This window comes from Pseudophryne corroboree, chromosome 4 (genome assembly GCF_028390025.1).
Source record: "Pseudophryne corroboree isolate aPseCor3 chromosome 4, aPseCor3.hap2, whole genome shotgun sequence".
In the NCBI taxonomy this organism is placed as follows: Eukaryota; Metazoa; Chordata; class Amphibia; order Anura; family Myobatrachidae; genus Pseudophryne; species Pseudophryne corroboree.
Window position 1 is genome coordinate 537,570,877 of NC_086447.1, and position 13,334 is coordinate 537,584,210.

Genomic DNA, 13,334 nt, shown 5'->3' on the forward strand with positions numbered 1-13,334 from the left:
CAATTTTTAAAAGTTAGATTAATTAGAAAACACTTACTTAACGGTTTTGCCCTTTAAGTTTTAACTTTATGGTAGGCAGTTGATTTCACCTATATTTCGCTTAATGCGCTTTAAGCTTTTGTGTGTATAATATTTTCCATCAACCATGGGGGAGGGGGGGGGGTTGGGGGCGCCAAAATTTATATTTGCTTACCAAAAAATTTAGGCTTGGGCCGGCCCTGAGTATTCTTCTGTAAGCCAAACTCCGTATCAGCCTCACTGTTGCTCAATTTTAAACATTACTGCATGTACACTACAAAGTTATAACTATCAACTGATTAAAGATTAGTGATGTGCACCGGACATTTTTCGGGTTTTGTGTTTTGGTTTTGGATTCGGTTCCGCGGCCATGTTTTGGATTCGAACGCGTTTTGGCAAAACCTCCCTGAAAATTTTTGGTCGGATTCGGGTGTGTTTTGGATTCGGGTGTTTTTTTTACAAAAACCCCTCAAAAACAGCTTAAATCATATAATTTGGGGGTCATTTTGATCCCATAGTATTATTAACCTCAATAATCATAATTTCCACTCATTTCCAGTCTATTCTGAACACCTCACACCTCACAATATTATTTTTAGTCCTAAAATTTGCACCGAGGTCGTTGGATGACTAAGCTAAGCGACCCAAGTGGCCAACACAAACACCTAGCCATCTAGGAGTGGCACTGCAGTGTCAGACAGGATGGCACATCAAAAAATAGTCCCCAAACAGCACATGATGCAAAGAAAAAAAGAGGTGCACCAAGGTCGCTGGATGGTTAAGCTAAGCGACCCAAGTGGCCGACACAAACACCTGGCCCATCTAGGAGTGGCACTGCAGTGTCAGACAGAATGGCACTTCAAAAAATAGTCCCCAAACAGCACATGATGCAAAGAAAAAAAGAGGTGTACCAAGGTCGCTGGATGGTTAAGCTAAGCGACCCAAGTGGCCAACACAAACAACTGGCCCATCTAGGAGTGGCACTGCAGTGTCAGACAGGATGGCACTTCAAAAAATAGTCCCCAAACATCACATGATGCAAAGAAAAAAAGAGGTGCACCAAGGTCGCTGGATGGTTAAGCTAAGCGACCCAAGTGGCCGACACAAACACCTGGCCCATCTCGGAGTGGCACTGAAGTGTCAGACAGGATGGCACTTCAAAAAATAGTCCCCAAACAGCACATGATGCAAAGAAAAAAAGAGGTGCACCAAGGTCGCTGGATGGTTAAGCTAAGCGACCCAAGTGGCCGACACAAACAACTGGCCCATCTAGGAGTGGCACTGCAGTGTCAGACAGGATGGCACTTCAAAAAATAGTCCACAAACAGCACATGATGCACAGAAAAAAAGAGGTGCACCAAGGTCGCTGGATGGATATTATACTTGACGACACAGAGGTAGGTAGAGCAGTGAACTACTGTACCGTACTGCTATATATTATATACTGGTGGTCAGCAAAATTATGCACTGTCCTCCTACTATATATATACTGCACAAAACTTAAATACACCACAGGTATGGATGGATAGTATACTTGACGACACAGAGGTAGGTAGAGCAGTAGACTACTGTACCGTACTGCTATATATTATATACTGGTGGTCAGCAAAATTATGCACTGTCCACCTACTATATATATACTGCGCAAATCTTAAATGCACCACAGGTTTGGAATATGGATGGATAGTATACTTGACGACACAGAGCTAGGTAGAGCAGTGGACTACTGTACCGTACTGCTATATATTATATACTGGTGATCAGCAAAATTATGCACTGTCCTCCTACTATATATATACTGCGCAAAACTTAAATGCACCACAGGTATGGATGGATAGTATACTGGACGACACAGAGGTAGGTAGAGCAGTGAACTACTGTACCGTACTGCTATATATTATATACTGGTTGTCAGCAAAATTATGCACTGTCCTCCTACTATATGTATACTGCACAAAACTTAAATGCACCACAGGTATGGAATATGGATGGATAGTATACTTGACGACACAGAGGTAGGTAGAGCAGTGGACTACTGTACCGTACTGCTGTATATTATATACTGGTGGTCAGCAAAATTATGCACTGTTCTCCTACTATATATATACTGCGCAAAACTTAAATGCACCACAGGTATGAATGGATAGTATACTTGACGACACAGAGGTAGGTAGAGCAGTGGACTACTGTGCCGTACTACTATATATTATATACTGGTGGTCAAAAAAATTATGCACTGTCCTCCTGCTATATATATACTGCGCAAAACTTAAATGCACCACAGGTATGGATGGATAGTATACTTGACGACACAGAGGTAGGTAGAGCAGTGGACTACTGTACCGTACTGATATAATACTGGTGGTCACTGGTCAGCAAAATTCTGCACTGTCCTCCTACTATATACTACAATGCAGCACAGATATGGAGCGTTTTTCAGGCAGAGAATGTAGATATTTTCACTTCAGCACACTGAGCACAGATATTTGCAAGCACACTGAGCACAGATATTTGCAGCACATAGATATTTGCAGCACACTGAACACAACTGAGAGAATGCTGCACACGTCCTTTCCCTATCATCTCCAATGCACAAGTGAAAATGGCGGCGACGCGCGGCTCCTTATATAGAATACGAATCTCGCGAGAATCCGACAGCGGGATGATGACATTCGGGCGCGCTCGGGTTAACCGAGCAACGTGGGAGTATCCGAGTCTGCCTCGGACCCGTGTATAATGGGTGAAGTTCGGGGGGGGTTCGGATTCCGAGGAACCGAACCCGCTCATCACTATTAAAGATAAAACCCTATTGTTTTGCATTGCTGTAGAAATAAAATACACTGATATAGAATGCAAACAGCTACCTAGATAATGGACATTTTTCCAGTAGCTACATTTATTCTAAGTCCATATTAAAATTAATATTATATTGCTTTATGCTTAAAAAGGACATTCTACTGTATGGTGACACTAACAATATGACACACATAGAGTATATATTAAAATAAAAAGTTTGCAATTTGATTTTTTTCTTTGGGAAGATAAAACTTTTTTAAGGTCTGTTCTTCTCCCTGCCCCTCCACCCCTGATATTCCCTTTAATGAGCAGCATGTAAGAGTAACAGAAGCGGTTCTGTGGCTGTAGGCACATACTCACAGCTGGGCACCAATGGTAAACTGCTGGATCCAAGCTGTTACTATGTGCCAGCTGTCGCAGGAGTGCTCCTGTCATCACAAGACAGCAACTGCTGCTAGGTATGCCAATCACTGTGACACAGCATACGGTATATATGAGTTTATTATAGAGGAATGTCCTTTTGTGTGTGTGTGTGTACACGTACAAGTTATCCAGTGTTATGATACAGATGTGTGCACATACAGATGTGTCCTCATACACCTACCCTCAATACGTCATGTAGCCACACCAAGCAGTGTAACGTAGTGACTTTTTCTTTAAATGTGCATCTTAACCACACAACGCAGGTGCAGCAATCACTCATAGCACTTCATGTACAGATTCATTCACATACAGATGAACAAGATATCAAATGAATCACTGCAGTCTCATAAAGCAGACTTATGGCATCACATTGTGACTAAAATAAAAATACAAAACAGGCACTCAGCATAAGCCAAGTCTTGCGGTACCTGCTCACGCTGAGAAGAGCCATTTGGCATGATTGCAGCAATAGTGTATGTGCAGGGTCGGACCTGCCCACAGGGATACAAGGGAAACTCCTCATGCTCCCCCGATACACACCCGGTTCCAGTATGAATGGTCGACCATGTTATGGTCGACAGTCATTAGGTCGACCACTATTGGTCGACATTGGCATAGTCGACATGGACAAACGGTCGACAAATGAAAATGGTCGACACATGAACGGTCGACACATGGAAAGGTCGACATGAGCTTTTTTTTTAACTTTTTTGGTGTCGTTTTTTGCGTAAAGTGACGGGGAACCCCAATTAGTACACCGCGTCCCCTCGCATGGCGTCCCCTCGCATACCGTTCCCAAACGTAGTCCACGTGGATCGTAAAGTATGGAAGAGTTCATATATTTTTTTTTAAACTCATGTCGACCTTTTCATGTGTCGACCTTTCACGTGGCGACCATTTTCATGGGTCAACCATGTGTCCATGTCGACCATGTCAGTGTCGACCAATAGTGGTCGACCTAATGACTGTCGACCATAACATGGTCGACCATCCAAACGGATACCCACACACCCCTCCCCACCCAGAAGACCACTCCTTCTTTGAAATATCAGGTTCCAGACTGTGCATTTGAATTATACATTATACATATGTTACCTTATACTACACAGGAATATGGTGTATTCTCTACAGTGACTTGCTGTTTGGACTGGCAACATTTACTATATATTTTTAGCAAGGGTCCCTAGGCCACAAACATGATGGACCCCTTCCACAGCATTCCCACAATGGGCCCTTCATGCCCCAGTCAGACACTCTGGGGTATATTTACTAAGCTCCCGATTTTGACTGATTTTGTGTTTTTTCTTCAAAGTGTCATCTCGGGAATTTACTAAACTCAAATCTCGGCAGTGTTGAAAGCATTCGTATTTTTTTTGAAGTCAAAGTAAAAAAATACGAATGAATACATCATCGGTCAAACGCGGTTGTTTAGGTATACAACTCGGTAATTTACTATGCATTCGTATTTTAAATCTCTACCGTGAAAGTGCATTGGCGGCCGTGAAAAAAAACGAATCGTAAAAAAAGGCAGGAAAAAAATAGACCTGCTTTTGAGAAGCGTGTTTACATGTGTTTACAATTCTACATTAATCACACCTTCATTTTGGCCCCTTTAAAAAGGAAACAAGCAAATTTTTAACATCTCTCACTCTGAAATGGCTGCTGCCGTGTGTAGTTTTTATTTTTTTCTGCCTGTGGGATACCTGAGAGTGCTCCAGCAGGCTACAATAAACCAGGGCCACGAAACTGACCATGGTCAGCAGGTTGTCCATGTTCCGCGGAGGCTGCGCAGGGCTAGTTTTTTAGGGGGCGTTTAAACTTTAATACATTGGCCGTTGACCACCTCATACAGATGTTCTGGCTACATACAAACATAATTTCCTGTATGTATGACCTTGTCAAACTGGACTTAGACCCTGAGACAGCACGCTCTCGCTCTGTCTCAGGCCTGGACAAACTCCTGCCTGTGTTGCACTTTATGGCTACTGGCAGCTTTCACGCTGTGACTGGCGATGTAATTGCTATCTCACAGGCCACCTTTTCTAAATTTTAAAATCAGGATGCACTTTATGGCTACTGGCAGCTTTCACGCTGTGACTGGCGATGTAATTGCTATCTCACAGGCCACCTTTTCTAAATTTTAAAATCAGGTAAGTTAACACATACATACTCCTCTATGTCTAAGTTGTGCTTCTGTTATGTACTCTAACGCAGTATTGGCAGCAGAGGATTCTGTAGGCACATTGGGCCGTGTTCTGCTTGATTGCCTAACCGGGGAGGAAATTGGGGTCTGGCTAGGTGTGGTTGTCCCTGAGCTTGAGCCTTGTTGCTGTGCTGCCAACAAATTGATGTTTTGGCTCAAGTTGTTGATGCTTGCTGTCAGTTGTGTTGTTGCGGCTGTGTTGTTGGCAACTATTCTGGACATACTTTCTGTGATCATCTGATTGTTCTGGATTAGTTGTATGAGGGCTTGTTGCTGGGGTTTTGTTCATCCATGATGCGTTGAAAGCTTCCTATCATTTGGCTGTTGTCTGCTCTCATTTGTTCCATGCTATTGGCCACTCTGCCAAGTTGAACAATCAGTCTGCCTGAGTTTCTACTCAGTCTCGGTAGATGATGTGGCAGACTGGCAAGGTATTGGCTGTGGTTTTGCAGACAGGCATAATGTTTGGCCTGTTGTGTGGTCCAACTGGACCAAAAGTCTTGTCCCATTTGTGGCTGGGGTGGTGTTGGGCTCACTTGTTGGGTGGGGGTTGTTTGGGGTGGGGGAGTAATGTCAGCCGGTGTGGGTGGCTGGTTAAGATCAACTGCTTGCAGGTGTAGTGTGTAAGTTTGCTGCAAGTCAGTTTCCTGCTGGGTATCCTGCGGCATGATGTCTGGATCTGTATGGGGTTGAAGACAGCCACAATTTAGTTACTGTTGGGCTTCTGCTTTTATTGTGCTTTATGACAACATGCATTACTTCTTAATATGCATGTAGATAATTATAAATAGAGTGTGGCCTAAACTTATGATGATATTGGGCATTATATTTTCAAAATGTCACTTCTTTGGTTCCCTACTCATTACAACAATCTTTAAGGTAAATGTTGGGCTATGAGCTTAACGTAATGGTCAAACACGTTGAACTGTAAAAATGCTATATTACACACTTTACATATTCTGTTTAAAGCTTCCTTTTGGCCAAAAAACAGAATACATTAAATGTGTACAACAATGCACTCATACATTGTTAAAGGCTGTCAGTCTTTCCCAGTAAACATTTTCAATTATAGTGAAAAAACATATACTTACAAATATGTTTGGCTTAAGTGGCAACACCTATGTAGCGCATATTGGGGGTAATTCCAAGTTGATCGCAGCAGGATTTTTTTTAGCAGTTGGGCAAAACCATGTGCACTGCAGGGGAGACAGATATAGCATGTGCAGATAGAGTTAGGTTTGGGTGGGTTATTTTATTTCTGTGCAGGGTAGATACTGGCTGCTTTATTTTTACACTGCAAATTAGATTGCAGATTGAACACACCACACTCAAATCTAACTCTCTCTGCAAATGTTATATCTGCCTCCCCTGCAGTGCACATGGTTTTGCCAAACTGCTAAAAAATCCTGCTGCGATCAACTTGGAATTACCCCCATTGTTAATTTGAGATGTGTACCACGAAAGAATGCTTACCATGGGGTCAAATTAATAACATTGAATTTGTTTTTAAGATAGGATGTTGTCCATAGCAACCAATAACATTGCAGGGATTATATTGGAGAAAATGCTGTATTAATGTTACGGAGAATAGGATTGGTTGGTATGGGCAACATCACATCTTAAATAGAAGTTCCATCGTAGTAACGTTACCCACATGTGTTTGCTGGTGTTGCTTACTACAAGGATGAGTGTGTGCTTTTGTTTAAATTTGGTAAACACTGTGTAAAATCATTGAATTTTTACAAATAAGGTTTACTCACCAGACAGCTGAGGGGATTGAGGCTCATCGGTTTGTGGACATGCCAAAATGGCATCGGGTGGCTGAGGCAACACAGTTGAGATGCGCCGTTGTGGTGGTGAGGATGCTGGTGTAGGTACGGACTCAAGACGGCGTCTCTTACTACCCATCTTCTGGAGACTACCAGACCCCTGCGAATGTCGTCTTAGTGGAGTGCGGTGCGATGATGAAGTTCCTATGGGATAATAAAAACATTATAATTCTGTATTTATATGGGGCCTATTCATGAAGAAGTGAAAAGTGTGGAGAAGTGAGCCAGTGGAGAAGTTGACCATGGCAACCAATCAGCATTAACGTAACATTTATAATTTGCATACTTTAAAATTATACAGAGCCACTGATTGGTTGCCATGGGCAACTTCTCAACTGACTTACTGCTCCACTCTTTTCACAGAATATGTGTACCCACAACATTCTTACCTGCATCGCCAGCATCCGCATCTCTTGCCTGTGTGGTTTGTGACCTGGCTGTGCTGGCTCTCTTTCGTACTGTTGAAATAGGAATTTTGACCTTATGTTCAGTAAATTGTGAATACATATTTATTCCAAAACATTATTGTGATGTGGACATATGAAGAACATTAAGACTATTACACTAAACTTGGCTTATGCTTTTATGGATGAGTTCATTGGGTGTGTATACTTTAATCATGAACCAATTACAACAAACAATCCATACCCTAAGGCAGGCATGTCCAAACTGCAGCCCTCCAACTGTTGAGAAACTACATATCCCAGCATGCCCTGACCCAGTTTTGTTGTCAGAGAATGCTAAAGCTGTGTCAGGGCATGCTGGGATATGTAGTTTCACAACAGCTGGTGGGATGCAGTTTGGACATGGCTGCCCTAAGATGCATAATTAACAATATTATACAACTACAAAACCAACCGTGGAACTTTTAAACAACAAGAATATTAGTCTGTTAGAAACATAAAAATTTTAGCCACAAATAACTCACAATAAACAAATAGATTATTTAAATTTTAAAAGTATCCAATTTTTAGTCGCCAAAAATCACATCTTCCACACAAATCTTTATCCACAACAACATACATTAACCAAAAAAAAAAAAAAAAAATGGATTAAACATTCATGAAAACACATGAGTCATATTTCATTTAAATGGAAAAAATATATATACATTTAAAAAAAAAAAATAATGCTGCAAAAGGGACAGGCCAACTGCTAACTTCACAAAACAATGGGAAATAACATAACTATTTATGTTAAAAAAAACATCAGCAACACATTACAATATTTAAGCCACTTACAAACAGAATCAGCTACAATACATTTCACACAACTAAGGACAAAGTAAATATGTTAAAATAATATAAATATTGAACCACAAACTCACCATCCTGCCTTGGACGATCCGATTCCCGGATATGAGTCGCACCAACCACTTCAGGCGGAATAATGGACCACACAGGCTCCTCCCAATCGCGATATGACGCTCTGAAGGGATGGCCACCCCCTGTTTGCCTGGCAGACTTTGCTTCCTTGGCCATCTTCGCCTTGACACGGCGCTTGATATCGTAGAAGCGCTTACGACACGTGTCCTCGGTCCTCCTCACCACACCCTCACTATTATCTGCCGCTACTACCTTCCCCCACAGAACACTCTTCCTGCGTGAAGGTACCTTGGCAGCATCATGCCCAAACAGATGACGATGATGTTTCATCAGCTCCCGCACCAATGCCATATTCTCTGCATAGCTGAATTTAACATTGCGCCCAGTCTTTGTAGTGGTGCGTGGCTGCGGAGCCACAGCACCATCACTGTCACTATCACTCGAGGCCGCAGCAACAACCTTCCCCTCCTCCTCACTAAACTCCTCCGCCTCACTCACCTCCTCCCTCTCACTCACCTCCTCCACCTCACTCACTTTCTCCCTCTCACTCACCTCCTCCACCTCACTCACCTCCTCCACCTCACTCACCTCCTCCCTCTCACTCACCTTTGACTGGGACATATTCAGGACAAACAACAAATAACAAATATAAAAAAACCCACACACAACACACTCCTCCACTACCACTATACACACACACACACACACACACACACACACACACACACACACACACACACACACACACACACACACACACACACACACACACAATGACAATAGACTGTAATTTTTTTTTACAAAGACAAAAAATAAAACTGACTTTTAAATAACTACACAACAAGTATGACAAGACTACTTACACACACAGTACAGCACTCACCAATCTCAAAAAACCACCTCCAAACCACAAAATACTCCAAACTACTCACCAACACCAAACACCACTTCCTCTCACCTCTCCACTAGCTAAACCCACGAGGTACGGATGGTTTGGGGCGTTTTTATAGTAATGAGCACAGACACTCCTCCATCACTAAACAAACCAATCACGGACGAGTGACAAAAACGAAAGTTAGACCAAAATCGCGTCCGGGAACGGAAAAACACTGCTGTAACATTCAAATGACGCATTCGTTAAAAAAAAAACACGGCCGCAAAAACACAAAATCGGCCGCATTCTACCATTAAAAACCACGAATGACATCGACATTGATAAATGAAAATAATCAAAATACGACAGCTTAGTAAATGAGGCGTAATAAAAACATAAAGTTGCAAATTCACACATTCAATGTCATTCGTGTTTAATTACACTCCAAATCGACACAGATACGAATTTTAGTAAATATACCCCTCTGTATGAGGACACATCTCTAAATCTGAAAAATGTTACAAATGACTAGAAACCAAGCTTCCAAATGTGAGTTTTCAAATACAAACTGCATCCAAACAGCAAATCTCAGGCTAATACAGGTAAATGGAGATGGAGTAACAGGCTAGTAGTCTTTACACCAATACAGCAAGATGGGCAAAGGTGGGCAAGTGCCTGTATGGAGGGTTCAAGTTACTTTCTGAGGGCAACTGCCACAGTGATACTGGCTGTCCGAAGCAAGGGCTGTTGTGCGGTAATGGTACTGCCCAAAGAGACGGCGCTGTACACAATTATCCCCTCATCCTTTTGCATATTTACAATTTACAAAGTTGCACCCTTAATTTCTATGTTTAATCCATCATCATTATTACTTTTACTATCGAGTATAATTGAATAGCTCGAAGCAAAACATTGGCAAAAATGGCAATAATGCTGTTTTTCTGTGCAAAAAATGTACGGGGAATATCACCCTACAACTGCCAACAGTACTACTGGGATACTCCTGTTGTTCTATAGACCAATTCGTAATTGATTTACACCAGGACAGGAGTAAAGCTTCTGTACTTGAACTTTGAAATGCCACTTCACCTGTGACCATACAATGAGATAGGGAGCAGGGCCGTTTCTAGACAATTTGGATCCCAGTGCGAGATTTCAAAATGCGCCCCCGCCCATTGCTATAAAAAAAATTGCGTGTCCCCCCCCCATAAAGCTATAAAAAGAAAAAGCATGCGCGCGCCGAAGGCACGCGCGCTCCCGACAAGGGTGTGTGGCCTGATTAAAATGGGCGTGGCCTCATTAAAGTGGGCGTGGTCTCGTCTGATATCATCACGCCCACCACAGGGGAAAAAAATACAAATAAAAAAAGTCCCCATTTTACACATTACAGCAGGCAAGTGTCCCCATTTTACACAGCGCGGCAGGCAGGTGTCCCCATTTTACACAGCGCGGCAGGCAGGTGTCCCCATTTTACAAAGTGTGGCAGGCAGGTATCCCCATTTTACACAGTGCGGCAGGCAGGTATCCCCATTTTACACAGTACGGTAGGCAGATATCCCCATTTTACACAGTACGCAGGCAGGTGCCCCCATTTTACAAAGTGCGGCAGGCAGGTATCCCCATTTTACACAGTACGGCAGGCAGATATCCCCATTTTACACAGCGCGGCAGGCACGTGCCCCCATTTTACACAGCACGGCAGGCAGGTGCCCCCATTTTACACAGTGCAGCAGGCAGGTGTCCCCATTTTACACAGTGCGGCAGGAAGGTATCCCCATTTTACACAGTGCGGCAGGCAGGTGTCAAGTGGGGGGGGGGAAGGAAGGGGGAGAGAGAGAGATAGAGATAATACTTACATCTTCCCGCTCTTCGGGTCCGGCCGCCTCACGTCCCTCGCGCCTGCCGCCTCCTCCTTCCAGGCTTATCTCCTCTCCTCCCTCTTCCCGAGCGCTCCTGCTCGGGGGGCGGGGCTTCGCAGAATGACGCGTTTGCGTCGTGACGTCACGACGCAAACGCCTCATTCTGCGAAACTCCGCCCCCCGAGCTGGAGCGCTCGGGAAGAGGGAGGAGAGGAGATAAGGACACACAAAGTGCAGCGGCGGGTGCCCCGTGCGGTTGCACGGCTCGCCCGCCGCTAGAAACGGCACTGATAGGGAGATTAGTGATTGTTACCCTTTAAAAGACTTGTGATTTTCTTTTTAAAATAGATAAAAAAAACCTTTTTTCGGGTCTTATTATTTTGCATGCAGCCGACAGAGCCACATCACCCAGTAAGTACAGTATTTGACTGCTAATACTAATATATAGTACACACACAATCTTCCCTGGAAATAATATATTATAAAGTTTAAATAAAAAACTGAGAACTTTGTAAAACAAAAAAAAAAGTCTTCTTTCAGTTTTTATTATTTGAGGTCGAAGCTGATAGTACCATGCAATTACAGTAATGTACACTGCTTCTCAAATGCACACAATCTTCTCTAACTATTTAAAATTAATTCTTAAAGACTTCAGATTTCTTTTTTTTAAACTAGAAAAAAGTTTTCTTTCAGCTTTTATTATTTTGGGGTGTAGCTGATGGGGCTAAACACCCAGTAATTACAGTAATATACACTGTCAATGCCCAAATTGATCAAGCCTTGGAGAGTGATAAATTGCACAGTGATAAAGTACAAAACAACAAAATAGTTTCTTTGGGGTGCAGATCACTCAGACAAAGCAAAGTATTTTTTGGTCAGCTAAGATTGTAATCATAGTACTGTCTCTGCCCTAGTGGTGTAGGTAGAGAAAATTTCTTAGTGGTTCTCTATGCAAAAAAAAAATGGTCAGGACCGCTTTACAGGGGGCATGGCCGCGCAGAATGTGGACATGTCAGCATGACATGCCACACATTTCTCATCAGTTTGGGAGCATTCATCACAAAACCCCCCCCAAAAAACATTATTCTGCTGCCGCCTCCTGCCCAGCCTGGCTTTCTGGGTTCTGTTGCCTCCTCTCTCCCTCCTGCAGTTTGTCCGGTTTTCATGTCAGACTTGACAGTGGAACAAACTGTGTCCCACCAATGGTATGGTGGTTGGGCGCAGATGCCGATTTAGACCTCATGGGTCCCTTAGCAAGAAAACAATTTGGACTCCCCCTTCATCTAACAATCATCCCCCCCACCCTACCCTCAGTCAGTCAGTGTATGCTAAATCCCCCAGTCAGTCAGTGTATGCCAATTCCCCCCGCCAGTCAGTGTTTGCCAAATTCCCCACCCAACTCCCATCAGTCAGTGTATGCCAAATCCCACCCACTCCCCAGTCAGAGTATGCCAAGCCACCCCACCCCCAGTCAGTCAGTGTATGCCAAATCCAACACACCCCCAGTCAGTCAGTGTATGCCAAACCTCTCCCTCAAGTCAGTCAGTTTATGCCACCCCACCTCAAACATCCCCCCCCCCCCTTCCCCGATTGAAGCAAGCAAGATGGCACTACTGTATGATATCCGGTATCTAGGTCGACAAGACTTAGGTCAACAGTGTCTAGGTTGACCACTATTGGTCAACAGTGACTAGGTCTGCAGGGTTTCTAGGTCGACAGGGTCTCTAGGTCGACATGTTCTGCGTCGACAGGTCAAAAGTTCGACATGAGGTTTTTTTTTTTAAGTCTTTTTTTTTTCATACTTTACTATCCACATGGACTACGATTGGGAATGGTAGCCTGTGCTGAGCGTGGCCGTAGCGGAGCAAGGCACCTTGCCCAAAGCATGGCGAACAAAGCGAGCTATGCAAGGGGACATGGTGCACTAATTGGGGTTCCAATAAAAAATTATAAAAAGCCGACCTTTTGCCCTGTCAACCTAGAATCCCTGTCGACCTAGTTACTGTC